Raw genomic sequence first — 13,848 nt, 5'->3', positions numbered from 1 at the left:
TTTTCTCTTATAAATTTTAACATAAAATAACTCAAGGAAGATAGTACATAAAGTGAGACACAATTAAGGGGTATCGCGAGAGAGACAGCAGGAATGAATGGGAATGGACAAGAATTGACCAATGGTGACAACAAGACGGGGAATGGATAGAATTGATCGCAACGGGACAATTGTAGAGCAGCAAGGTGGGTGACACAGGTGTAGGTGGGGCGAGGGATTGATGAAATTGAGCAAGGGATATAAGGATGGAGCAACAAGGTGGGTGACAAAGTTGTAAGTGGGGTGGGGAGTGGCGAACGGTAAAGAAGAGAGAGGCCAACAATATGAGTTCAAAGGTAGAATTTTTTATTTATTTATATTTTTTGTATTAATTGTATAACGAAAATAAATATTATGTGTTCATCTTAATGTTCATGTGTTTGTTCATCTATTCATCTTGATATGTTCACTATATTTGTTCATTTGTTCACCGTATTTTTTCGTATTTGTTCATCATGTTTGTTATTATATTTGTTTCCATCTTTGGTATTGGTATTTCTGTTTCTAAAGTGATTTTCATGTTTAAATTTTGACATTTCTATTTCTAAAATGATTTTTTTTTTGTTAAAATTTTGTTTTAGATTTTAATTTAATTAATATTTTTTCTTTTAGGTTTGTTAGTAAAATTCTTTTGTAAAAAAATTTGAATTAAAAAATACGGGTAAAATTCTCAAAATATTTGAAGAAAAAAATATAGGTATGATAAGGCTAATTTCGTACCAAAGTAGAAATTTTCTTATGTTGGCCATTTTTTCAAAACTGAAAGTTGTTTGGCATTTTTTGAAATGGTTTATTTTAAATGAGTATATCTATTGTTAACTTTTTCTTTTTCCTTAAATTTCTTTTCTCCGTGCTTTCGACCTCTTATTTATTTATTAGTTTATGAGTTTTGGGTAGACATCCATTGGCAAAATACATGATCGTCAATCGCCTGCCATCCTCCCTCCATTTTCAATCTGGAGGAGGGAGTTGGGGAGTAAACAACAAGGGTTCGAACACACGACGTTTCGTTTTCGTACCATGTCATGTCAAGGATAAATAAACTACTATTCAACCCAAAAACTTAAGCTGATGAGTATGATAACTTTAATTCATATATTGAATATCTAACATAAGGAGAAGAACGAGAAAGGAAGGGATTGAAAGAAGAAGATAGTCCACTCAACATAAATATAACATTAAATTAATATATCTTGCCAAATTAATCATTGCTCTCAGCAATAATTAAACAATCCCATCATAATTGACGGTCAAAACATCTTAGAGATTTTGAACCATTTCATAAACTTCTTCATGACTAAAAATGTCTCAACGTTTAGATGGGTTCTCATTCTCCCTACTTTTTAAGTCCTTTTTTTTGAAAAAAAAGATTTTGTTTATATTGTTAGATATTATTTTTTCTTATCTTTTCTAATTCTAAAATAAATCTGATTTCTTTTATTCAATTATTCTTGATAATCAATTTGTCATTTTAAACTTCAAAGTTTTTTCAATAAAAACTAGCTTTAGATTTTTAAAAGTGACTTAACAAATCTTAAATCATTTTGGGGAAAGACATAGGAGGGCAAATAATAAGCAAAAAAATCAACAAAAAAGGAAAAAATTAAGAAAAATAAAAGTCGAAATGATGTCTCTAATTAGGGTTGTACATTCACTACTTAAAAATCCACCTGGGACAAAAGGATAAAATACCTATATATTCAACTTAACACGACAACACCACCAATTGAAACATAGCAACTCCTTCATTTAGAGTCGGAGGTTCAAATCTCCCTATTACATACTCTTACGAAAAACAAAATACCAATTATCAACGTACCAATTACATATTCCATTTATTATTATGGAGAAATAAGACAATTATTACAACAAATGATTTGTGTTTTGAACTGGAATCACACAAGAAAACAATAGCTCAGATAATACTATGCTTTAGGCACCCACTGATGCAAAGGCTCAAAGGTATCTTGAGGGATATTTTTCAAGGAAAATCCTTCATCTGTGGCAGCTCAAAATGCAGTTGGAATAATCACATCTATCTCTGAGCCAAGGAAATTTCTCATGCCAATACACTTCAAACTCAGCATGAAAACCCTTACTATTACCAAAATTACACCAATAAAGAGTGCTATGCCATATATTTTCTCTGAAACTCCAAGAATATTGCCCTCCAACTTCGAAGACGTGCATGTTCAGATCATCGTCTTTCGACTTACAATGAACGCACAGCTTTGATTGTTTATGATCGTCACCCTCCATTTGCTGAACGGAAACGTGTATTTTGAACCTCCATAACTTGGCTTCACACAGCTGCTTAATCCTAGAACAATCACCAAACTAATTACCAACAACAAATTATGACTTGATGAATTCATTTCTCTTTAATTTCCCTTTTGCTGTAATTTATAATTTATAACCAAAAAATGAGGGTCTATTTTGGAAGTTTAATGGGGTTTTTTTTCCTTTATTTCTTACGTGCATGCATGTGAGATGGTCTAAGGGCTGTGTTTTCTATGTAGAGAGGTATGTTAACAGCTTATTTTTTTATATCTGGGTTAATAGAGCATTGATCGTTTTGTTAACTGATAATTCACACATTGCCATATTTACTAATCTGTTTTCCATGTTTGATTGGTAATTAAGAGAAGAATGAAAAAATCGGAATAAGCTAATTTCAACATGGCTCTAAAATTGAGATGTTAGTGGTAGCTTTCGTTTAAGTCGATGGTTCAAATTTTTACCCTATATTTCGCTTAGTTCAAGATAACTACTGTGGAGGAACATAAACGTTTCGGTTCAATCTTATATAACCATCTTATTTGTAATTATGATGATATTGCTCCTTGATTTCTTTGAATTTTGGAGTTTTTTCTTATATTGCTTCCCTTGTATGTTTTCTCACGTACTATTTATCAATGCAAGTCTATTTTATCCAAAAAAAAATAAAGTACAGTGTGGATAGAGTAAACTCTCTCCTTTTATCAAATTTCTAATTATAATTATTGTTTTTTATTTCTTTCCTGCTCCCACTTAGAAGTTAGAACAGAGATTCTACAACCAAAACAATCCTCCCATTTTTATTAGACTAATAAAATAACCCACAACAATATCTTATTTTTGTCCCAAAAGAGAAATCACAACTCTCTAGTTATTGAGTTACATGTGTAAATAAACAAACACTCAAGAAAATTGAGGTTTTTGAATGAGCAAAGGTGAGAGTACGAGGGATTTCCAGGGAACAAATGAGACACTCATCAAAAATATCTCTTTTTCTACATTTTTCTCTCGTACTTGTTAAATATTTAATGGTGGTGTGATCGATAAGCATCTAAGTATTTTTCATTTCTAAACAATAGGTTCCCAAGGGTGTATAAACTCAAATTTTTTTGCAGGAATATTATCTATGTAAAATCCATCGTTTCCAGCAGCCCAGATGCAGTTTCTATCGGCGCATCGATCTGCAAGCCAAGTTGTTTTCTCTGGCCAGAAAACCTGGAATGAAGCATGCCCATTCCAGCTGCGAAAGTGGCACCAATACAACCTCGTTTGCCAAAAGTTTTCTTTGAACCCCCAGTAGAAATTTCCTTTGATGTCGAGGACGTGGTTGCCTAGATCATTGTCTTTGGACTTGCAGTGAACGAACAGAGTCGAGTTCGTTTGATAGTTCAAAATGGTCACTTGCCAATGGGATCCTGGAAACTGTCTTTTGGATGCTGCAAAACATGTGTTAATAATAAAGCTCAATTCCAAAGCAAGCAATAAGATAAAACAGAAGCTGGTTAGAGCCTTCATTTTCCTAATTTCTTGGAGTTTGGTCAGTTTAGACACAATATAATCTCTCTTTTCTCAATGATAAACCATTTTGAGCTGAGTTTGTATATGGAAATTAAATTGGATTCACAACTTATGCTGTACACCACTTCTCTCTTAGGAGGGTCATTTAGGTAAAATATCCATGCAAAGATTTAATTTCTGAATGTTTTAAAGTTGTATATCTATATATACTGCATTTCTCATATTTTCTTCTCAATTAGGATCAACTCATCTCAAATACATTCATGCATATATATATATATATGGTTTATAAATATCATGTGTAACCTTTTTAACCTGTTATTTTTAATGGAGTTGGTATAACAAGCTGTGTTATTTTTAATGAAGCAATATAAGAAAATACAAACTAGACAATACTGTATTTTCTATATTCTCTTAATTAGCATAAATCATCTCGCAATATTTCTTTTAGTATAACAACATGTGGGGTCTAGATTTGAACCTACAATATTTTGGTTAGATATATATACTCTAAACTTTTGGACTATGCTCAAGGTTGCCCGTCTCACAACACGTTAAAGCATAGTTGTTTTACTCTCATTGTTATTATTTGACGATAACATTAGGACAATTATAAAATCATACTGATATTATTAATTTGCAAGTCTAAAACCCACACATATCAATTTATTAAGCATATATATATAGAGAGAGAGGTTCGGTTCTGTATCTATATATTTTTCAAGTTGAAGATTTAAAACGAGCCTAGTTCAGTGAAAATTGGCATGTATCTCCAATCAAGAGCTTGTAAGTTCGATCCCACCCTCACATGTTTTACTAAAAAAAATATATCTAGCCTATATTTTCAACTTCGAAAAGAAAAAAGAAAAAAAATCCAACCTACATCATTTTTCTTTAAAACTCCATCTAAAAGTTTTTTTTTTTGGAGCTTATCTGAAAGGCTTCTTCATATGGAGGTATATTTAATATCTTCTTATTATAAACATATGATTTTCTCAAATTTTAAATTAGTTGCACCTCTCACAGTGCAAGGCTGTGTCTAAAAAAAAAAAAAATTGAAGTCGTATTCTTCCAAAAAAAAAAAAAAATTGTAAGATTAAGTTATTAATTTTTAATATTCTCTTGAGTGAATACCTGAGATACATGAAAATAAATAATGAATTTTCTATTACACAATAGCAAATATGACTTTTATTATTGTTATTTTTAAGTAAATAATTTTTGAGCGAGAATTTGAACCTCTTACCTCTATACATATGTATATTCCTTAATCTATTGAACCATTTTTAAGTTGGATAAATGTATATATACACACACATTATCATCTTCATTTTAGTGTATCATTTGAGTAAAGTTTTTGAAAGATTGAAAAAGTAAAGAGAGCCTTTTTTTTCAAAGGAAAATGCACATAGAACTTTATTAAAATGTAATGAGATTCTGTTAATTAAGTTTAGAAATAATTTTTTTACAACAATTTGGGGATACGAGAGATTGAGCTTCTGACTCCGAAGAAAGAAGTACATGTCAATTACCATAGAGTTATGTTCATAAATAAAAAAATAAATCACAAATCCATAGAGAATAATACTCAGGTGCTGCACCCATATTTTGTGTTGACTATCCCTCAAAATTTGACAGTTCTTCGATTAAAAAAAAATCATCTCTTATACTTGTCAAAAGTTTAATGATGATTGAGATAGGTGTGTGATCTCAATACCTTTTTAGTACGTCAACATAAGGGGATGTGATTCGAACCGCTATAATGTTTTGGTTGGAATATTAGTTAACTAGTTTGACAGCTTGGTTTGCATGCCTTCAAACACTTGAGTATTATTAAGTAAAAAAAAAAACAAATTTGTTTTTAATTTTTTTTTTTTTTTGGTAATAGGTAACCTTGGAGGAAAGTTTGGAATTCGATTACTTTAAGACGGTCATCAAAAGAAAACGCCAACTGTTGACCTAAATAAAAACTTTATAAATATGCAACTTGTTTTTTATCTTTAAAAAAAAAAACACACTAAAGTTCTTTTTTTTTTCTCATTTTTTTATGTTTAATTATTTGCAGGGGATTCGAATGTGAGGATGGTAATAGGTAAAGAATGTTTGGCTTATGGAGAACATTTTTTGTGCTTTAATCGTTGGAGTTTTACTGAATTGACATTGTTTTTAGTTCTTATAATTTAAGCTTTGTATTAATTTACTTATTTTATTTTTAAAAAATATCCCTATACAGCTTATATTAATGTTGATATTGAGCTATAATCTTTCGATCTAATAAACTTCTTTGAGTTCAACAATGCGTAGAAGGGAGATTTAACATTTTAATCAAGAATATCTACCTAAGATTGACTAAGATGTAATAAACTTAATTAAAGGACAAATACAATAATAATAAAAGTTTTACGGTTTGTGTCAATGAATTAATAAACTAAGACCAACAGCCCTACAATTAAAGCTTTTAATTTTCTTGTTATATATTTATATTTCGGTGATGATTAGTCGAACACCTATATTTTTCGGTTAACCACTCTTCAAAATTTGACAACTCTTAGATTGAAAATATATCATAAACCACCAACTAAGATATGTGATACAGAAACAAAAATCACTTACATTATTGGGATTAGACATAAAAATCACATATTTCTAGCATAACAAAACATATTGGTGCTGACCCATCGGTACATAAGTATTATTATTCTCTATGGAGACCTTGGTAACAAGAAAAATAGTCACTTTGTTTAAAAAAAAAAAAGAAAAAGAAAAATAGTCACTTAAGGCAACTAAGAACGAGTGACCCAAGGATGCACCAACTCAAATTTATTTTCAGGAATATTTTTCAGGTAAAATCCATCATCTTTAGCCGCCCAGATACAGGTTTCATAGTTGCATCGGTAGGAAAGCCAGTCTTTTTTCTCGGGCCAAAACACCTCAAACAAAGCATAACCACGATAACTCCGAAAATTGCACCAATAAAGTGTCCGACGCCAAAAATTTTCACGAAACTGCCAATCATATTTTTGGTCCATGTCCAGCCAGTGCTTGCCTAGATCGTCGTCTTTCGATTTGCAGTGAACCGACATAGTCCCATGACTCTGAAAATTGTAAATAGTTACTGACCATCGGCTTCCGGGCAAGGCGTACTTGGACGATGCAGCACAACATTGGCTGACATGGCTCAAACAAAAAGCAAAAAAAAGCAATGAAAATACTCTTAGATCACCCATTTTTTGTTCATATCACAACTTCTAAGTTTAGGTTTCTTTTTATAACAACAAATGTATGATCCTATAGGGAGTATTTTTGTATGGATAGATTCATAATTGAATGAAATATTTGCAGAATATAGTATTATATTTGGCTGCAAAAATATAAAAGGAAAAGTTAATAATATATTACGTAATTAATTAGAATTTCACCCTCATCATACTATAACTAGATATTTGTTGCCCTTCTTGGTTAAACCAATAGATAGCATTCATCCCATTAATCATCAGCATCACAGTGGTAAAACCCAACAACTAATAAAGAGAGAAAATATTCCAACATAAGCCTTATTCAACTGGTTAGGATATTCCAACATAAGCCTTATTCAACTGGTTAGGATAGGTCGGAATCTACGTAGGAGTCAAGGCACCTTTGTGGAGTCTTCTGCCTCTCATCATCCAAAATTCACGGATGATTAGAGGGGCAGGACTCGAACATGGGATGATGAGAGGAGAAAGACTCCAAAATGCATGAGAAAGCTAGGCGACAAACCAAAATCAATTCTTCATTAAGTAAAGTACAATAATATATAATCTTTTAACCAGAATCTGGGGACACGTGCCCCTTTCCCTTACGTGGATGTAAATGATTTAGACCATATGAAAGACTCTAAACAGGAGTAAAGACATACAAAAAATATATATATATATATATATATATATATATATAGTTTGTTCGTGGAGTCAGCAGTCCTTTGATTTTTATACGTACCCCTATATCTAGGGTATACGTAGTGTCTACCTACGCAAGGATTATTACTTAATTAATTGAAGTTGCATTTTATATGACTTGAGAAATTAAAGATATACAATATTTCAAAGTAACCTTCGTCAATTCCTCAGAGCACTTGTGAAACTAGGTTTCTTAATTTCTATGTTTTGTTGCAAAATTGAACGAAAGTCAACTAAAAATTTTGTACTTGTATTGTAAATATAAGATGAGAAACCCCTCATTAATTATATTGACCGTTTCTTCTCTTTTATCAACGTATATAACGTATGCTAACATGTTCTAAAAAAAAGTATGCTAATGAAGAATTATGAAATAGAATATTGTATTACACATAACATTTTTCTAAAATACATTTCTTAGCTTTTTTTTTTTATTTGACCAAGTTAATTGTTGGAGGTGAGTTGAGCTCACACGTGGCGTGTTATGATTGCATGATCAGAAGTACACGTGGCTCTCCTTATCAAGAAGTGTGTCGTCTACTCGCCTCGGTCATGAGTTCTCATGAACGAGCCGACTTCTTGTACGGTTGAGCCGACTAACCATGTTACTTGGACCACTTCGACTCAGCCTATTCTCCGACAGACTTCGCGACATCACGCCACACTTCCGGCTACCTTAAAGAGCCATTGAGGCCTTGTCGGGGACTTCACCTAGCTATATATAGAATCATTTCACTTCATTTTGAGGTACGTGAACAACCAAATTCTCTCTCTCTCGATAGTTGATTTGGACATTTACTAACTTTGGCATCAGAGTCCTTACTCTGTTTTGCAGGTTTTCTGCGCGGTATCAGGAGCTCACTATCCAAGTTCATCCTTGCCGATCCGACGTTTGCAGGGCTGTTCAAACATTAATATCAATGTCTCAAAAGTGTTGCAGTAAATTCTTACTCTTGCTTCTACTCTTTAAACATAGAAAGTTAAACATTTTCTTTTATTTTAAACAAGTAAAAGATTAAAAAAAATAGAATAAGAATGTATATACAGTGATTAAAAAAAATGAACATACTAAAAAGTCTGGAATTTCACATGCCTTGTTGATAAATGTACGGGATCTTGTGGTATCACTACCTGCCATGTGAGATCTTGTGTTCACACCTTAGACTTAGATGAGTTTAATAGCAAAAACCTTAACTTCTTCCCGGATCAGGCATTGGGACGACAATTTTGGATACTTCCAATTATACGAGTAAAAACTAAGAGTTATCGATTCTGGATCATACAAAAATCTTATTTCTCTCTTAAAAGCAGCACATAGAATTCATACTTACTTTGACTAATGCGTGTCACCTGAGCTACATTTGAAAGATGGTGAATATAGCATGCAAAAGCCTTGCAATATGCAAGAAGGAAATCAACTTGAAAGACTTGGAAATGTCCATTAGGATATCAGCAACAACTTTGCATCCATCACATTTCGTTTTCCATAGTACTATATTATAGAAATTAACCTTGAAATATAAAGCTAATTAAGTTATCTTATCAAAATGTAAATGTAAAATCAACTTAAATATTATTTGTTATTCGGTATTTGGATTAACCTTTCGTGTGATAAAATCTTTGGGGATGGGAGATCAAATTAGAAACATCATTTTTTGCAGTGTGATTAAATATATATATATATATATATAGCATATTATATTAAGATGAGTCTCCAATTGATAGTGGTATAATTTATATGAATCTTCAATTGATTTATCAAAATATTATGGATGTGTGGAAAGCAAAAGAGGAGACCAATTCTTTCGTATTTAATTATATGTAATAATATTGTAATTTTTTGGCATTTTTATTCAAATTGATTAATTAAACCTTAAAATTGGCATTAGTACATGATGTGGAAGGCCACGGTGGGGACGATTACAGAGGTATTGCGAAGAAAGTGAAGGGAACGGAATCACTGTGAACTGCGAAGAAAGGGAGAATTTGTAGTTCGACCGACCCGATTATAAGGATTTAATTATTATTTACGTGACTTGACTAGTTTAGTTGGCAATTAGGACTTGTTTGGTAAACATTCCGGTTTTTGGTCTGTTCTTATTTTAATGAAGAAAAATAGGGTTGCATGAACCTAAAATCCATGGATTTACATGATAAAATATATTTTTATTTCACGTTTTGGAACAAATTGGAAACGAGGTTTTTGTTCTTTTCAAAATTTCTCAATTTTGAAAATATTTTTAACACATGAGAAATAAGAAACATAAATAATTGTCAAATGTTTAAAATTCTTAATAAAATTAGAAACGAGAAATAATAAACGAAAATGTTACCCAACGGACCTAAATGACCATATAAGCTCCTACTCTTTTTTTTTTAAATGTCACATCAACTCCATATCTGTTATCTATTTAGTGGAAATTGAAAGTACACGAAACAAAAGAATTATTTGAACGAATAATTTTTTGTTTTACTGTCATATTGCAAGTTTTAAGATTAGTACAAGGAAAATAATAAAAGCAGCTCTCAACTTCATAGTTTGATACATGAACCTTAGACCTGTTGAACTATATATTCTCGTGGACATAAATAAATAACTCCTTTTAACACATATTAGTGTTTAATTTATATTGAAAAACAAAACAAAACTCTCCATATGAATTCTACTAACTAAGCCTCCCATTTTGCTACAAATTCAAACTTCTCGTCCCAAGTATTCATTATATAGATTCCATCGTCTCTTACAGACCAGATGCAGTTGTGATAATCCTCCCAACATTTGCCGTACAGGAAACCGTCATCTCTTGCATTAAACACATCTAAAGAAACATGTCGACCGCGTTGATCGCGCATGTAGCACCAAAATAGTGTCGACGAAAATAGATTTACCTTAAAATTCCATGTAAACTTTTTCCCAACTCCGAGATTATGTCGTCCCAAATCGTTGTCTCTAGATTTGCAGTGAAGAAATAATGTTCGTCCTCGTTTCATGTCGTTGTGTACTTGCACTGTCCAAGCTTCGAAGGGAAGTGACCCAAAGCATGGATCAACGCTTAGCAATGTCACGACCAAAAGTAAAGCCATACAATATTTCAAAGTAATCGCCATTTCTCTCGACGAATTTTGGAACTCGATTTTTCTTTCTATGTTTGGTTGAATGAAAATCAACTCAAAGTTTGTATTTATATGGTAGATACAAAGATGAGAAACTGATCCGCCGTTATTTAATTTCATTCACAAATAACTCCAAACATATTTAATTTTCTCTTCTATAAACTTATAACGTTTATGCTAATAAAGAATTATGAAATAGATTTAAGTAACACTAGTCATTAATGAATTACGGGATATTAAATTTTGGGTTTAGCCATTTTCATAATATCGCAAAAAGTAACACAAAATATATGAAATATCTAACATGATATCATATATAATGTTAATATTAATAATTTTTAACTCATTTCACTTGTTTGTTAATTTAGATTTTTTTTTTAATTTTTCTGTCAAAGCGAGCTAATTCAACGTTAATTTTGACATATATCTTCAAGAGATTGTGAATTCAATCTCCCACGCCCTTACATATTGTACTAAACAAAATTTAGAAATTTTTTATATATAACTTTTCCAAAAGTTAAATTTTTTTTGTAATATCACTCAGTAACTTTTGTTTTCTTCTCTCTTTTTTGTTTGACCAAAGCTATTGTGGTCAAAACGTTTGACAGTAAATTCTTGTTCTTAACGTAATTATATTCATGCATGCCTTCAAACTTCAAAGGGTTCTTCGACTCTTTAATGAAGAACGTTAAACTATATTTTTCACTTATATTCTAAACAAGTAAAAGATAAAAGAATAATAAGAATGTATATACAGTTATTGAAGAAAAAAAAAAGATGATCCATTTTTTGTAAATAAAGTTCACAAATTTGTACTTTTTTTTTCTTTTAAGCGAGAAATGATCCTTTCTTGTTTTTCATTTTCTTCGACTCAAATGATTTTTTTTTGTTTGTTTTGGTTACGACGTTGAAGATTAGAATAATTAGGAAGGAAATAAACTAATTCTAAAAAATTGAAAATAATGTGAAACTCAAACATAACTCAATTAGTGGATTGATCAAAAGGTCAAAGAATATCGAATCATCCTCAATATGTTGTTAAACTAAAAAAGCATAACTTTTTAATCAGAAGAACAACTTTTTCCATTAATTTAACATTATTATCTAAAAGATACAACATCACACATACCCAACAATAAGGAAAAAAAAGTAATCCCAATTATTTGTGTTGAGAATGCAATCCCAATTATTCCTTTTCCTTAACATATAACTCTACCCTAGATCCAATTAGCATGATGCTCAAACTTATTTTCAGGAACATTTTTTATATAGATTCCATCATCTCTTGCAGACCAATAGCACACTTGACCTTGACATCGGTGACGAAGCCATGGATCACGGATCGCCTCGGGCCAAAATACTTCTAAAGAGACATGATGATTTATTTTGCTCATGTAGCACCAGAAGAGTGTGTTTTGCCACAAATTCTCTCTAAATTTCCACGAAAATTGTTGTCCCGTTGTCATGTAATGTTTTCCCAAATCATCGTCCTTGGATTTGCAGTGAAGAAACAATTTTTCTCCACTTTTCATGTCGTTCGATACCTGCACACTCCACCGCTCGAATGGAGATGCAAGACAAGTTTTAAGCATGATCAGGAGTGCCAAAACCCAAACTAAAGCCATGCAATATTTGAGATTCATCATTATTTTCCTTGTTGGTTTCTTTTAAGTTCCCAAGTTCTTCTGCAAAAATGTTGAAGAAAACCATTCCGAATTAGCTTTAATACAGTTTGAAAAAAATGTATATCTACATACACATATATATACCAAAACTTCCAAAAACCTTGAACTTCACAGCTTTTTAAGTACACTTGAGATCTTTATTTTCCTTAAAGCAGGAAGTGATTAAAAAGTTTGAATCTTTATACCTTTCATCTTCTTTACAGAGTGTTGGAGGAGCAAAATTTAGCTTCTAACTTTTTAGTTATATAATCTTTCGATTTTTAAATTATGGGAGAAGAGGAAAAATAGAAAATTTTATTGAAAATCTTAGACTACACTTAGTTGGTGTTCTGAAAACAGAAATTTGAAAACAACAGCTTTGTATTTCATGGTTTCAGTGTTTTGTGTTTGGTAGCAGCAGAAGTAATATGTTTGTAAACTAATAGTAGTTATCGACTAAATATTTACTTCAATCTAAAATCATATTTGTTAATATATTAATATATATGTGATAAATTTTGTAAAATTATTATTATATAATTTATTATAATTTATATTTTTTATTTTTTAATTTTGACAAAAATGAAATGAGTTTATATCCTTATATTTATCCAATTTTTTTTGGTCTTTTTTAATGTAATTTTATATTTTAAAGTTTCAAATTCAAAAACTGAAAACATTCAAAACATTTGTTTTCATAATTTCCACTATTTGGATAATCTTAAAACAATTTTAAAAACATATCTTTCCGAACAATATTTTCATGAATCCTAAATTTGAAAATAATAAACAGAATCCAATATTGCCTCTAATTTTGTATATAATTGTCCCTCCTTCCGGCCCTGCTTCTTTTTTACATATTTGAAAACCAAGTCAGCGAAATAATGTATTGGAGTTGGCCAGAGAGAAAAATGATAGTAATAAACAAACATAAAAACAAAATTATTTTTGAAACCACAGGATTAAAGCAAAAAGAAAAAATCATCAGAACACACTTACAGACCAAGATTACCATTCACTTGTACGATGATGTACGATGTTGTCTTTCTGTATTTAAATAGTGTGTTCTTTCTCTCCATTTTTCCTTACAGATGATATTACATTGTTTTTCTTCTCATTCTTTGAACTTGGTTTGTGTAACTTGAAACAATTTGATGGCATTTCCTTGTATTACCAATGCACATAACTTTTTACCAAAATTTGCAAATATATATTACCCTTGTTGACATTATAGCATTTCCCTTCCTTAACAAGGTCGAATTGTCAATTTGATCCCTCTAATATGGATTAGTAATTTT

The sequence above is a fragment of the Momordica charantia genome (assembly GCF_013281855.1).
Source record: "Momordica charantia cultivar OHB3-1 chromosome 6 unlocalized genomic scaffold, Mcharantia_2.0 BLBB01000006.1, whole genome shotgun sequence".
In the NCBI taxonomy this organism is placed as follows: Eukaryota; Viridiplantae; Streptophyta; class Magnoliopsida; order Cucurbitales; family Cucurbitaceae; genus Momordica; species Momordica charantia.
Note: the sequence above shows the minus strand (reverse complement) of the source record.